General features: G+C 39.1%; 1 long non-coding RNA gene across 1 annotated transcript; it reads right to left on the bottom strand.

Annotated features, from left to right (window-relative positions):
- Positions 1 to 11,658: 11,658 nt before the first annotated feature.
- Positions 11,659 to 12,318, bottom strand: LOC113969346. The gene is made up of 3 exons (XR_003534831.1): positions 12,308 to 12,318; positions 11,791 to 11,858; positions 11,659 to 11,687 (listed from the first exon to the last, which is right to left on the bottom strand). It is a non-coding gene; the product is annotated as an uncharacterized LOC113969346 (long non-coding RNA).
- Positions 12,319 to 13,323: the final 1,005 nt, after the last annotated feature.

Below are 13,323 nucleotides of genomic sequence, written 5' to 3'. Positions count from 1 at the left end.
CTGTGTCTATGTTTTTCCCTCTGCCTCTAATCCTTCAGACAACTCTCTGTCTTCTTTTCTTTCTCCTCTTTCAAGAACCCCCACAGGCATTTTCTATCATTAAAATCTATCCTTTACTTGCCATTCTTGCTAATTCAAAACAACAAACAAAAAAACCAAAAAGCCACTTTCACTTCATCTGCATCACATTACCCTCCACCACTGAAAACTAATAGATAAAAACCTTTTAAATATCTTTGTCACTTCTGAAAATGAAGAGGAAAGATTAAGCCACTTCTTCTGATTTAATTGAGGGCCCATGAGCACTATGGTAATCCAGGATTAGATTCTCATGGTTATTTTTTAAAGCATCCATAACAATATTCCTATTTGCTAGTTTGACAGTTCAGAGCAACATAGTCATAACTTTTTACAAATTGCCAATAATCCCCAGGCTTCTGCCTTCTAAATAAGGCCATTCTGAGTTTCCAGCTTTCATAAAGTAATTATGTTTTGTACCTCATTTACAATGAAAATGGATGAATTCAGTCTAAAGAAATAGGCCTTTTCAAAGGAAATCAGATGGAGGGAAAGTAGCTTTGCAATCTGAGAATTCACACAAAGCAGGCAGCTGATCTTGCCTACACTCACTGGGAATTTCTACTAAAAGGAAAGGTCTAATTACACTTTGCACTTTGAAACCAAATAATTCCGCTTTGTTCAAAAGTGACATAATTTTTCTGAAACTGCTGACATGGGGCACAATGTGCAGCACTCTCCATCCTCTCACCTTCAATCCAAATCTAATAAAATACAATAGGACTTTAGCTTAATTTTTAATGTCAGAACTTTGGCATTTTCCTTTGCAGCATCGTATCGGGGAGGGGTTTAGAGAAAGTTTAGGCCAGGCAAAGTAATGAAAGTTGAAGGGCTTGTTTAATCCCCTACACTGTGGTAATAAACTCAGAGCAACATTATTTATGCTTCAAAAGTATCATTTGAAGAATTTGCAAATGGTATTTTTAAAATCTGACAGATGACCTCAAGAGGTAAATCTACTTAAACAAATCATATTCTTGTTAAATAAATGTCATTCTCCCTACTCACAGCAACATCCTCCATTCACTTATCAGCATTTCCTCTGACAATCCAAGAAGTTCTTAAGTTGACTCTGACTGCATCAGTGACGCAACTCATTGCTGGGGATGCAGGAGACAGCTGTTTGCTCTGAAAGAAAAGTTTCTGACAGGTAAGGCATACAGCTGAACTCTTCTGATAATTTGGATGAGAAACAGGTGAGGACCTACCCAGACGCAACATTTGGACAGGGAAAACCTGTGAACATCATCTAAGAAACATGCAGGTAGCAAAACCTACCAGTGTATTTGTGAAGGATGGAAAGAGTCTAGGTAGTCTCATCCAGGACAATTTTCTAAATCTTATCTAACTCTATATTAATGACTCTGACAACTCTATTTAAAATGCATTTTTTTTATCCCATTGATGTGTGACCTTTCTATCACTTGCTAGTCCAGACTGATTCTTTCTACATTCAAGTCTTTTCCCAATCTTGTCATCTTTTATCTAAAAAAGACTTCTTTGTTAACTTTTATGCTCTAATTATGAATTTAAAAGTTTCTGACACTACACAAGGACTTTAAGTGGCTCCTTCAAGTGGTTTCATACTTGTCAAGCAGTGCCTTATTCCTGACAATATCTCTAATGTTCATAGATTTATTAAGGTTGGAAAAGATCTCTAAGATCATCAAGTCTAACCATTAACCCAGAACTGACATGTTCACCACTAAACCCTACCCACAAGTACCATATCCACACACCTTTTGAACACTTCCAGGGATGGTGATTCCACCACTTCTCTGGGCAGCCTTGATCTTGTTTGTGGTGGGCTTTTTGTCTTTTTTTGTTTTTCTTCCTGCTATGGGCTCTGAGAATTGTAACCCCATGATCCTAGCCCCTTTCTAGTAACCCACAGCATGAAGGTACACTTCCTGGTGTACCTTCAAGCACTTCCTGGTGCATGAGTCCTCTCCTTACACCTGGGTTCTTTTCCCTATACTTAAGTTCTTCACCAAACACGGACTTTAATTCTTCATTGATTCTTGTGTCTCAGTTTAAAGCAGCCTGAATGGCAGAGTCAGCCTGTTCCTGCAACCAGGCTGCTTCTGAGCTGACTGAAAAGCAATCAGGAGTACATTGTCTGAAAAAGTCCAAGCTTTAAAATGTCTTCTTGGTCCTTTACAGTCAGAGCATCAAACAGCTGTGCAGCATTAACACAAGTGAATTGCAAAAGTTTACATTCTGATGACAAGAAAAATTCAGTTTATTCCCTGTCTGCCAGATTTATCAGTCACGAATGACAAAGTGAAGGGAAAAATAAGGGACAAATTATCCCCCAGAGTGGCTCATTCCACCTGTACAGGACGGACTTGTTCTGGCAACACACCCACTACCTTGGGACAGGGCACTTCAAGGAAGGAGCTGCCATTACTTTCTAGCCCTGTGCATGATTCAAGTTCCAGTATCATACATAAGCCTCTCAGGCACATCTACAAAAGAAAAGATCAGTGCACTTGTTGAAATGAACAGCATTTATATATCTGTTCAGATGTTACATTCCCAAAGAGGCAACATGTTCCTTATGTTTCCTAGTTCTGAATGAGGCAACTTTTGGAACGAAATTTCCTAGTTTCTAAAAGTTCCATAGCTTCAAGGTCCGCATGTGCTTTGGCCATGCTCAGAACAATATGTCTCAATAGTTCTGAGCAATTAGGCATTTAGCTGAACCCAAAGGTTTGAAAATATCCAGAAACCCTTCTGAGGTCAGATTTGGAAGTCCTGCTCTAAAAAACCTGACCTGGCTGGACTCGTGCAGTGCTCAGCTGTAGAGAAGGGATGGTCACGCTGCAGGATAGGAGGCAAAGGAGAAATTATCTGCCAGGACATCTCAACCCAACTTTTCTTGATAGTCCTGATTCACCAGGATGAAAGATAGACTGGGTTTGTGACCTGGCCTGTGGGAGTAGTGTTTTCACGTATTTGGAAAATAAGTATACATCATGCATATGATTAAGAAAAGTGTAAAGAGAGAAGAGGAAAATTATTTTTTACCCTCACAGTTCCTCTGGGACCAAGGGCATCTGCTATTTGGTCCCTGCTCCTAAGAATATGTGCACAATCTGTTTCAAGATCTGATGTTCTGGCTTGTAATAAAATGTGTTTTTAAACCCAAGAAGTGTTGGACTACACAGTAAATGTGCACTTAAAATTGCTGCATTTGGGATGGGATCATTTTTAAAGAAGATAACATCTGTTTGAAAGCCGGACAAAAATTGAGCTCATGCATTTTCGGGAACTTATTAAATAACATAAGACAGATTGTCTTTCTTTCATACAAAACTTTTTTATTTTCTTTAAAAGGAAAACTGCAAGCACTACACAAAACGAAGTCAAAGCTGCTAAAACTTCTATTCTACAAATAGTTTTTACTAGTAATTCTTTGCTGGATCAAGCTGGTAATAGTGCTGGTAATAGCATGTGGCAATATGTTTGGTATATTATTTAGATTATAAATCAGTATAAAATGTTTAATGTAACATAATGATTTGAGGACAAAAGTGGGTGAGACTCCTATTTAAATGGCACTCTGGATATTTTCAGTACTCTGAACTGAAAAATCGCAAAAAACCAAAACCAGTCCCAGGAGAAGTGTCTCAGGTATGACCCAGAGGAGTCAGGCTAATGGTACATAGAAGGGATGCAGCCAGCCTTGTTTCCTCAGGGCAGGCTGCAACCACCTGACAGGGCTCCCTTCTTGTTGCCTTCCACAGACAACATATACATAAGCAAGTTAAGTACATTGAGTCTCCTTCTGGAAGACTTGGTTTCATCTTCCTCTCTCCATTGAAATAATTTACACATTCTTTTATGTCCTCCAGAAAACTCAGAATGGGAGAAAACTAGTTACTCAGGTTTGTAGATGGGTCTCTCAGTAGATGAAAGTAGTGGCATCAGAGAGACACATTTTGCTGCAAAATGAGGAAGTAGAATAACTGTAGCTTTATGCTAGTAAAATCTTCCTTCAGTGACTCCATGCCTATTTATCTGACTTATTCACACTTTCTTTCTTTTTCATCTTTTTTCTTTAGACATATTTCTTTAGTATTTGTATCCAGAATATTTTCACACATTCATCTGTAGATGAACGTAAGCCTGTAGGTGCTTTTATTTTCTCCCAGGTCAGTTTGCACCAAGATAACAGTATTTCACTATTTTTGAGGTTTTCTCCTTATTAGTTGCAGAAGCCTCTAACACTGATGTGCCCAGCAGTGAGGTGTGCAATGACTCCTGCCTGTAAGAAGTCAGGAGGTGGGATGGGAATTGCAAGCTAAAAACCTGCTGAGGACTTCTTGGCTCACTTCTTGGAACCCACAGCTTCAGTGCTGGCAAGAGATCTGGGGAGCAGGAGCCATTTGGAGAGGGGCAATGAGATGCCTTTGAGTTCCATGATGAGTCCGGTTCAAGGAGTATAGGAAGGGATAGGGAAACGTGGCAAATGACGGAGAGCGAAAGAAAAAACTGATACAGTCAGGCCCACATGATAAAGCTCCTGGTAATCTCCACCCTTGAACGTGCTTCAGAGCTGGAGAAATTCATCACACTCATGCAGTAGCACAACAGTTCTTCATATTGTATAATAAATGCTGTCAGCTGCATAAAGTGACCACATTTGCAACTCGCAGGGAGAATTGGACAAAATCACAAAACGCAGACAATACACTGGACAAAAACAAACTATGGGACTTGAATGTGGTTATTTTAATTTGTCAAGTGTTATTTTGTGGACTTGAAGGGATTTCCTATATAAGAATATTAATTGGTTTGTTTCTTTTTTTTCCCCTGAGAAGTACTTTATGCAGCTAAAAGTTTTTGCTGACAATATGTGCAAGAAAATTCAACAGCGACTTTTCCTTCTCTATCAAAGGCAAGTTTCTTGTGCCTTTTTCCTTTGTCAACATGATTGGCAAGAGCAAGCCAAAGGATTAGGCTTCTTCAGCTTCTTTATTTTATAAAGTTCTACTAGCACGTTTTCACTGAAGACCACAGGCATTGCAGCTTCTGTTTGGCAAGTATCACATTAGGTTATGTTTTAATTCTGGGGCAAAATCTTTGAAATACCTAAGTGATTGTGCATGACAGTAGAGTCAGGTATGCAAGAGCAACATCCAGCATTGTTTAGGTTGTGCAGAGCAACAAAAGATTGGCTTACTATGAGCCTGCCAGTACTCTGAATGTCTGAAATAGTCAAACATTCAACTCAGATGCAGAAGAAAGCCAATAAAACCCCCTCCTCTGAACTACATGTTATTGAAGCCCTTTCTAGCCAAGGAACTAAGCTATCCACTTTATAATATTTTAGGTTTTGCCTTGTTGGCCTTGTCATAACTCTGTTTAGTGTCAGTTTGCCATTATCCAAGTTCTGAAGGGTCCTGAAGCACTCCACAAATCGTAATACAAACTATTAACTGGGATTGCTCTGTTAAGCACCCAGAGACATCTGTCCCTAAAGCTATTCATTGTTCGTTTTTTCCCATTATGTCTATTTTTACCTCAAAATTGTCGGTTTTTTAATCATTATCTTCTGAGTCTTAATATGAAAATACTCTAGGCAGTAAAATTCAGACTGAAGAAAATTCAGTCTCTAAACATTACATTATGTACCAGTCTAATACATTATCTTGAAACGTAATTGGAATTAAATGTACTTACCTGCTAACATAAACAGAGAAAATAGTTCTCCCAATATATCTGTAGATGTATTTCCCAGAAGAGAAGGGAGTAGAAATGTCAAAAAATCTATTCCCAGATGTTGTTTTTACAATTGTCCCATCCATTGACTGCAGATAGTTTCTTGTTTTTCTTTCACTCATCTCTGCAATAATTCAATACTCAAAAGACAAAGGGATAATTTAGCCTATTTTTTGTTGTAATAATAAAAATACAATTTACTTGCTACATCTATATTACAGAGCAGGTATGAAACCTTCACAAGTCTCACCTCTATAATTTTCCTAGTAGTAACTCCTAAGGCCCAGACAAATCAAGAGGTCTGTAGTTCCTGCCCATACAAAGTTTCTACTAGTTTTCACTGTTTATTACTCACTCACAATTCACAATTTTCAATCAGAACTATTTACCTCTCACTGCCCTTTTCAGAACAATTCAGAATTTCTGAATTTTTACTGTATTGTTCTTACTCTTTAATACTAGTTACTTATCAAATATTGCCACTTTTTCCAAGTAACCACTGCACTTGGATGCATGATACAATTATTTTTTAAACTACTGACAACAGCATCACGAGTCTCACCAAGCTGAACCCATAAACTTATGTCTTAAAAGAGAAAAATGATCAAATTGCATAGTGTGGTACAGATACAATGGAGATAACTTACAAATCTTTCTAGGCCATGAGCACAAAAAGATGTAGCCTGGCACTGCTTTGGTGTTATAGGCCACCCAATAACAAAGCATCAAAACTCAGATCATCTTTGACTAAAAAAAAACAAACCAAACCAAAACAAACTAAAAGCATTTTATGTTTAGGCTGCTGCATTTATAACAAAGGCATATATCTATCTATCTAAAAGATACTGAGAGGTACCACACCCAAGCACCGAATTTGCACATTGATTTGAAAGTGTGTCTCCTCCTTGGGTCCAGTGCACTCTGGACACAAGCTCTCTTGATGGGGTCTTGATGGAATCTGAGTCATTACAGGTCCGTTATTTGCAATTAAAAAAAAAAATATTAAAAAAATCTTTGTGGCAGAACTGATTCTGGACCCAGGGTATGGGAAACCCAAACTTCAGTGAGTAGAAACTAAATATGCTCTGTGCAATAGAAAAGTACCCAGAGGTAACTGAGAACAGTTTTGAATTGGGACTCTGCATATTAGGGAGAAGTATTTTCATCTGTTGGCCTCAGATTAGCTTTTTCTAGCAGCTGATTTAGCTTATGGTTGCTCCAAACCCCCTTTTTTTTGCCTCGCTTAATACTTACTTTCAGCATAGCAATTTAGGTGTCCATCAAAGCATTGTGAATCCTTGGTGCCAGACAGCTAACATTCAGGAGGTGCAGCACTGAATATTTCATTGGGTTTTTGATTCTTTTCCCAAGATAAATCATAGTTTTGCTACAGGATGCTGTGACCAGGAGTGCCATAATTAGTCCTCCTCCAGTCATCAGCTTCTCTTATATAAAAATGTGACCTAACCAGACTGTCTGCCTGAGTCTTTATCACCCATTTTGATTCTGTGACCCTACTGTTCTCTCCACGATGCATATTGGACTCCATAACTTCCCTTGGCTGCGTGCCAGATCAAGAAAAATGGTGGTTACCACATTTTACATAGCTCCATGACCTCTCTGAGGCTAATAGCAAACTGCCAGTGCAGCTGTCAGCTGGGCGGTTTGTGTTTGGCTAAAAGCAAATGTCAATAATAATCAGCATCTGCTGTGGGTCCTACACTACTGGGCACATCTTCAAGAATGCAGCACAGCTCGAAGTGAAGCCACTTATTTAGTTGCCTAAATATGGATCAGAAACGCACATTTATTTGTTGTTGCTGATCACATGCATGAGCAGTGATGCATCTCCATGCCCATTCCAACCACCTTTCTCTAAGGATAACTAACATGTGGCTAAGAGGGAAAGTTTCTATTAAAATTATTAAGTTTTATCCACAGTGAATTCCTGTGCTACGTGATACTGAGTTATATTTGAACATTGTCCTGTTTCATAGAGTAAATGAAATTTCTAGAAGGATTCTAAAATGATAAATCTGCCACTTATCATTCAATTTACCTTTGATATCTCATAAAATTTCACAGGGTTTCAGGCTAGAAGAAGCTAGTCTAGGCTGACTTCTTGTATAGTGCCTTTTGCTAAAAACTTGACCTACTTGAGCCATGAAATCAACTGTAGAGGAAGGGCATGGCACAGAGATAACAGGAGACACCCAAACACCCACAGTGGCAGAGAACCAACTAAGTCAGCTTAAATGATCTTGCAGGCAGTCTACATCCCTCAGATAGGACAGGGGAAAAATCCACGGTTACTTCCAGATTGAGAACTTGCACTCAAGATCATTCTGGAATCAACCAGCTTCTGTCTCCCAGAGAGTCTGACACCACACAGGTACATCCCAGGTGACTTCCATTGTCCTCCAGCAGTAAGCCACCATCCCCAAAATTCACAGTCCCAAAAAATATGTTATATCAATCCCTGGGTCATCGCAATTTAAAAAATATACCAGGACTAGAACTCAAGTTGTGATGATCCACTATTAAAGCAAGGAATGATTTCTGGAGAAATTCCCTCAGTTCCTCTGAACTGCCATTCGCCCATGGAAGTCCAGGTAAATGCAGTACAAATCCCTTTAAACTCAGTATCTGGTGTCAAGGATGGCAACTTTACACCTGGATGTAAATAAAAGTAGGTTACTCTTTATACTCAAACTGATTCCAGTGCTTTAGCAGCACACTGTACTTGTTCACTGTTCATTCCCAGGATTTATGGTTATGCAATAGGTTACTTAGACAAGGATTCCTGTGATATTTATAGTCAGTTTTTCTTTCTTTTTTTACCTCTCTTTTTTGGCCTGAGTTCCAGAACTCCTCTAGTATTTAACCTCAGAGTAGACTTTCTCCCCTTAACTTTCTCATTTAGACAAGAACACTTTCCTCTGTTCCTTTCCTCCTGATGAGCGGTTACTGGTGATAAGGTATGTCCTCAGCAAAAGAGAAGGCTTTATAAACCTCCTGAAGACCTTCTCAGAACAGATACTCTTGGCTCATGATAGATATCACTGGAATGTATGGAAAACTGAGCATCTCATTCTTCCAGCCTCCTTTGAAAAATCAATCTTCAACTCTTCTAAAAATCCAACCATCCTGAGTTCCATCTTTCTGCTGTTTTAGGCTTACAGTAGAGTCTCAGATACAGCCTGCAGACTCAATGCCAGCCTACATGAAGACTGTGGTGGATAAAAAAAATGACAAGTCACTTGATACTTATGTGTGGCTCATATTTCTCAAGAAAGCTTAAGAATCAGTGTCCTGACAATATTTTATTTACCCTTAGTCCTCAAACATCCTCCCAACTTTTAAAATAAAAACCTTATTATCGTGCAGTTTTTAAATGACCAGTAGACTGTTCACCAAAAGATAAACATTTTCAGATTCATTTGCTGCCTGAGTTTTCAGAATCAGTGTAATAGATTCAAAATGAAAATAAATGTCTTTCACTGACTGCATCTGTGTGCACATACCACTCTCTTTAATACCAAAAGAATTTGTTATGATCTCTGTTATTCCTAAGACCACATAAATTAAAACAATAAGACAGCTAGAATAAAGTGTTACCAAATCCTAATCTCTAAAAGTGGTGTGAGATATTTTCCAGCAAATAAAAGCAGAAAAAAACTAATGATCTAGAGCTTTTAACCTATTTATGTGAAAGACTAAAATAAACCTGGATTCTAAGTCTTGATCAATAATAAAAATGTGTGGTCTAGAAAATAGCCTAAAAAGTGTATACATTGGTCTGCAGCCGAAAATGTGGACACTTGTTAGTTAAATATTTTGGTGGGGGAATTTCACTCTGCAGTTTAGGGGTTCTGCCCTAACTTCAAAGAAAATGTAACTATTTCTGGTTGTTATTACAAGAAATCATTCATAGAGCTACACCTCTTTGGAAAGAATGCTAACAATTTCAAATGTCATAGGCCAGTATTGACATGAGCTTTGAAAAAGGATAACATTCAGTGCAGGGAGTCAAGAGATTGAGTAATTGTCCTTATATAATGTAATTGCAGAAGGAACTCACCTTTTATACTCAGTCAGAAAGAGGAGGAGGTTTTGGTTAATAATGAAGGTTTTGTGCCTTGTTTGTGAATCTTTTCTTTATCTTTTCAGGATGTAGGAACACAGAATAGATGGTGCTTAAACCTTGGATGCTTGCGACAGAGAAAGAAAACACTAATTTCTCATATTTTCACTTCCTATTGCAAGTAAAGGAGCCACTCTTTCAGTTTGTCCTAGGATAGAGGCTGATCCTCCCTAGTATCCTCATTAGTTAATTTATAATTGATAAGGAAAAGGAAGACAGTAAGAGTATCTTAAAAAAACCACCACATTCATCAGGGAGGTGCTGGTGACCTCTGCCCCAGAGCAACTCCTATAGTATGGACTGCGCTCCTTTATGCAGAGGAGGATGTTGACACAGTCAGGTTTTGTAGCCTTTAGGATACCTTTGGCTGAATACTATGGGTGACTTTGACAATCTCTGGGCCAAAATGCTCCTGAGCAGCATCAGTGTCACACTGAGTCTTCTAATGTCAGAAAAAAAAATCCCTAACTCCATGCCTGATTACTATCTTCCTAGTCTAAATTTAGGAGCTAGCTGGAATCTGTAGCTACACACATCATACACAGATGTGATGGGAGTAACATCCCCTGTTCTCTTCCATGCCCATCAGACAACTCTACACCTGAACAAGCCCTAGGGCAGTGGACAACTCCTGGCTGGAAATGTGGGGAAGATCAGACAAAGAGAATCCAGGGAATCCAAATGACATCTCATGGTCCAGCAAGCTGATGAAGTCACCATGAGAATAGGACTAAACCCCACACTGAAAATCAAAACTTTAATGCAAATTAAGTATAATTAAGAATTATATATAAAATCTGTGCCTGGACATCCCATTTGTAGTGTGTTCTCATCAGATGGTCAGGCACACTAATGTTGTCTCTGTCCCTAGGCGCTGATAGTGAATCTCAGCACTCAATTCTCCTGCCCCCTAGTCTTTTTGTCATGAGATTTGAGATGCTCCTGGACACCCAAGGCACCTGCACAGGGCTGGGAGGACCCATGGGGGTACCCATGCCCTTCTGGAGCCAAGGGAGCCCATGGTCACCAGGCATCTCAGGTGCCTCCACACACCTATATGTGGGCAACTGAGTTAAACACTGATTATCACTTACTTAGATACCACAGAAAATTAAAAATACTTTTTTTTTTTTGAAATATAATTGCAACATATTTTTATTCTAAGTGGTGCGCTGACAGTCTTGGAGGCTTTTCTCATGTCAACTGAAAAATCTCACTGAAACAAGTTCATTTTCTTGTCCCCTGCAGTCATCTTGTCGATTTTCCCTGCCTCACCAGATTTTGTATTTTTTGTCATTTGTTCTTGGCTCAGCAGATGAAGATTAGTTTAGAAACAAGTGAAAGAGGACTAAAATATAGATGCTAAATAAAGTAACTCATGTTAATGGGCATCCTACAATTTCTTCCACTTTAGCCAAAATTGTCTCTAACGGTGAATGAAAGGAAGAGGATGGGAAGCAGATGTTTCTACTGTCTGCAGCAATCGATTGTAAATTGGCCTGACACTTCCCCCAAAGAGTTTATCAAGAAGACTTGATTCAGAGAATCAATCCCAAACCCAGAGCTGATGCACCAACATCTCAGCCAAAGTGATCAACAACTTGGACCTGATGAGGGCTTTACAAAGAAACATTTCTTTTGCTACAGAAAAATAATTAAAATAGTAAAGGAATCTTCGAGGATAGCTACACCTCATATTGATAGTCCCGGGAGTTACCTATAGACCTCTGTGAGACAACTTTAGGCATCAGGCAGAGGTGAAAAGAAAATGAAAAATTTAGCTCACTCTGGAACATAGTCCCTTGTGAAATGAAGTAGTACCATTTGGAAGGAGCTGTCACCTCTGTTCAGATACAGCAGAAGACAGGAATAACAGATGCCACAAGTCAGTTGTGGGGCATGTGCTGAGCTAAATGAAAGGAGAAAATGGAGAGGAAAACCCCAAAAGTAACCAAGCTCAGTTAAATTTTGACCGATTTTTAGATAATGAGATAAAAGCAGTCTCTAGTGTTAGATCTGAAACACAAATCAAAGCATAAAACGGAAGAAAATTATTTTAATGCAAACAATTATTATAACGCATAGCAGTGAAGACATACAGAAACACTACTTTAGCTTGTCAGAAAAACAAATTGAAATAACAGTCACACTTCTCATGCAGAGAACATAAATAAATAAGAGAAAACTAAGAACCATATGTCCTCATTTTGGAGGACGAGGTAAAGTAAAAGAGCCAAAAAAAGGATAATAGGGAAAACAGCATGGAGAGAAAAATATTAAAGAAATGGGTTATAAATGCTATTGCCAGAATGTTGCATAATGATCACTTTTATGAACAAACAGATCTAGAAATCTTACCTTCTTGCTTTCCAAGAAACCTCCAGCAAGTCCAGAATGTGGCATGATTAGGAAAAAGGACAGTTTTTTCCCTTTGAAGCAGTGAGTATGGGGCACTTGTTCTTTTGGAGAAGTCCACATGCTCTGCTAGCTTTTCAACACACCTCATGTTCTGTCCATTTTCTGTCAGCTCTGGGGAATTGAGCAACACACTTTAAGGATGATGGAACTTAAGAGTTCATCTAATTCAAATTTCTAGAGTGATAGATACTATATCAAACAGAGTCTGGAATTATATTTTTTTTTCCCAACAGGTCTGGGACATTTCTGTCACATTTATGTTCTTGGATTTGTTTGATGTCTTTCCGAGATAAGAGGGAAAAGACAGACTCCATGCTGGAAGGAGAAATTGTTCTACTAAATGAATACTCAGTTGTTCAGATGAGTGTTTTCCATTCCCTGAGGTACAACCATTGAGGGAGCTATAATAAAATGTAGAAAAGGTTAAGGTCTGCTAACAGAGGCTTGCAGCCAAAGGAAGAAGAAAGAAGAGATTATCACTTCTAGTGCAGGGGCAAGCATATGTACTCCCTTGTACTGACCAAACTGCCCTCCTTGCAAAGGAACTGTTGGCTGGAAAATGTAGCTCCCTGGCAGGTGTGAATGTTGCAGTCAATAATTACGGTCTTTTCCTGGACAGTGATTTCATGTGGTATATCGTAGTAGCCCTGCCAGTCAAAGGAGCACCCTGTGTATTCACATTTCCCCATGTCCCAGATTTGTGCTCCTCTGCTCACATCCATTTCCATGTCTGGTCCCTGGCTGCCCCATACATCAGAGTCTGTGCTGAGGCCAATATACCTTAAAATGGTGATTTTCTCCCTCAGCCACTCCTGATAAGACGTGTACTCCAGAACCTTCCCTTGCCAGCTCTGTTGCCCTCCTCAATGTCATTCTTGAAGTGAGGGGCTCAAAACTGAACACAGTACTCCACGTGTGGCCTCACCACTGCTGAGTACAGGGGGACAATCACTAGT

This window comes from Neopelma chrysocephalum, unplaced genomic scaffold (assembly GCF_003984885.1).
Source record: "Neopelma chrysocephalum unplaced genomic scaffold, ASM398488v2 Primary Assembly neopelma1_72, whole genome shotgun sequence".
NCBI lineage: Eukaryota > Metazoa > Chordata > Aves > Passeriformes > Pipridae > Neopelma > Neopelma chrysocephalum.
The sequence above is the reverse complement of the archived record's forward strand: the minus strand, read 5'-3'. Positions and strand labels throughout refer to the sequence as shown.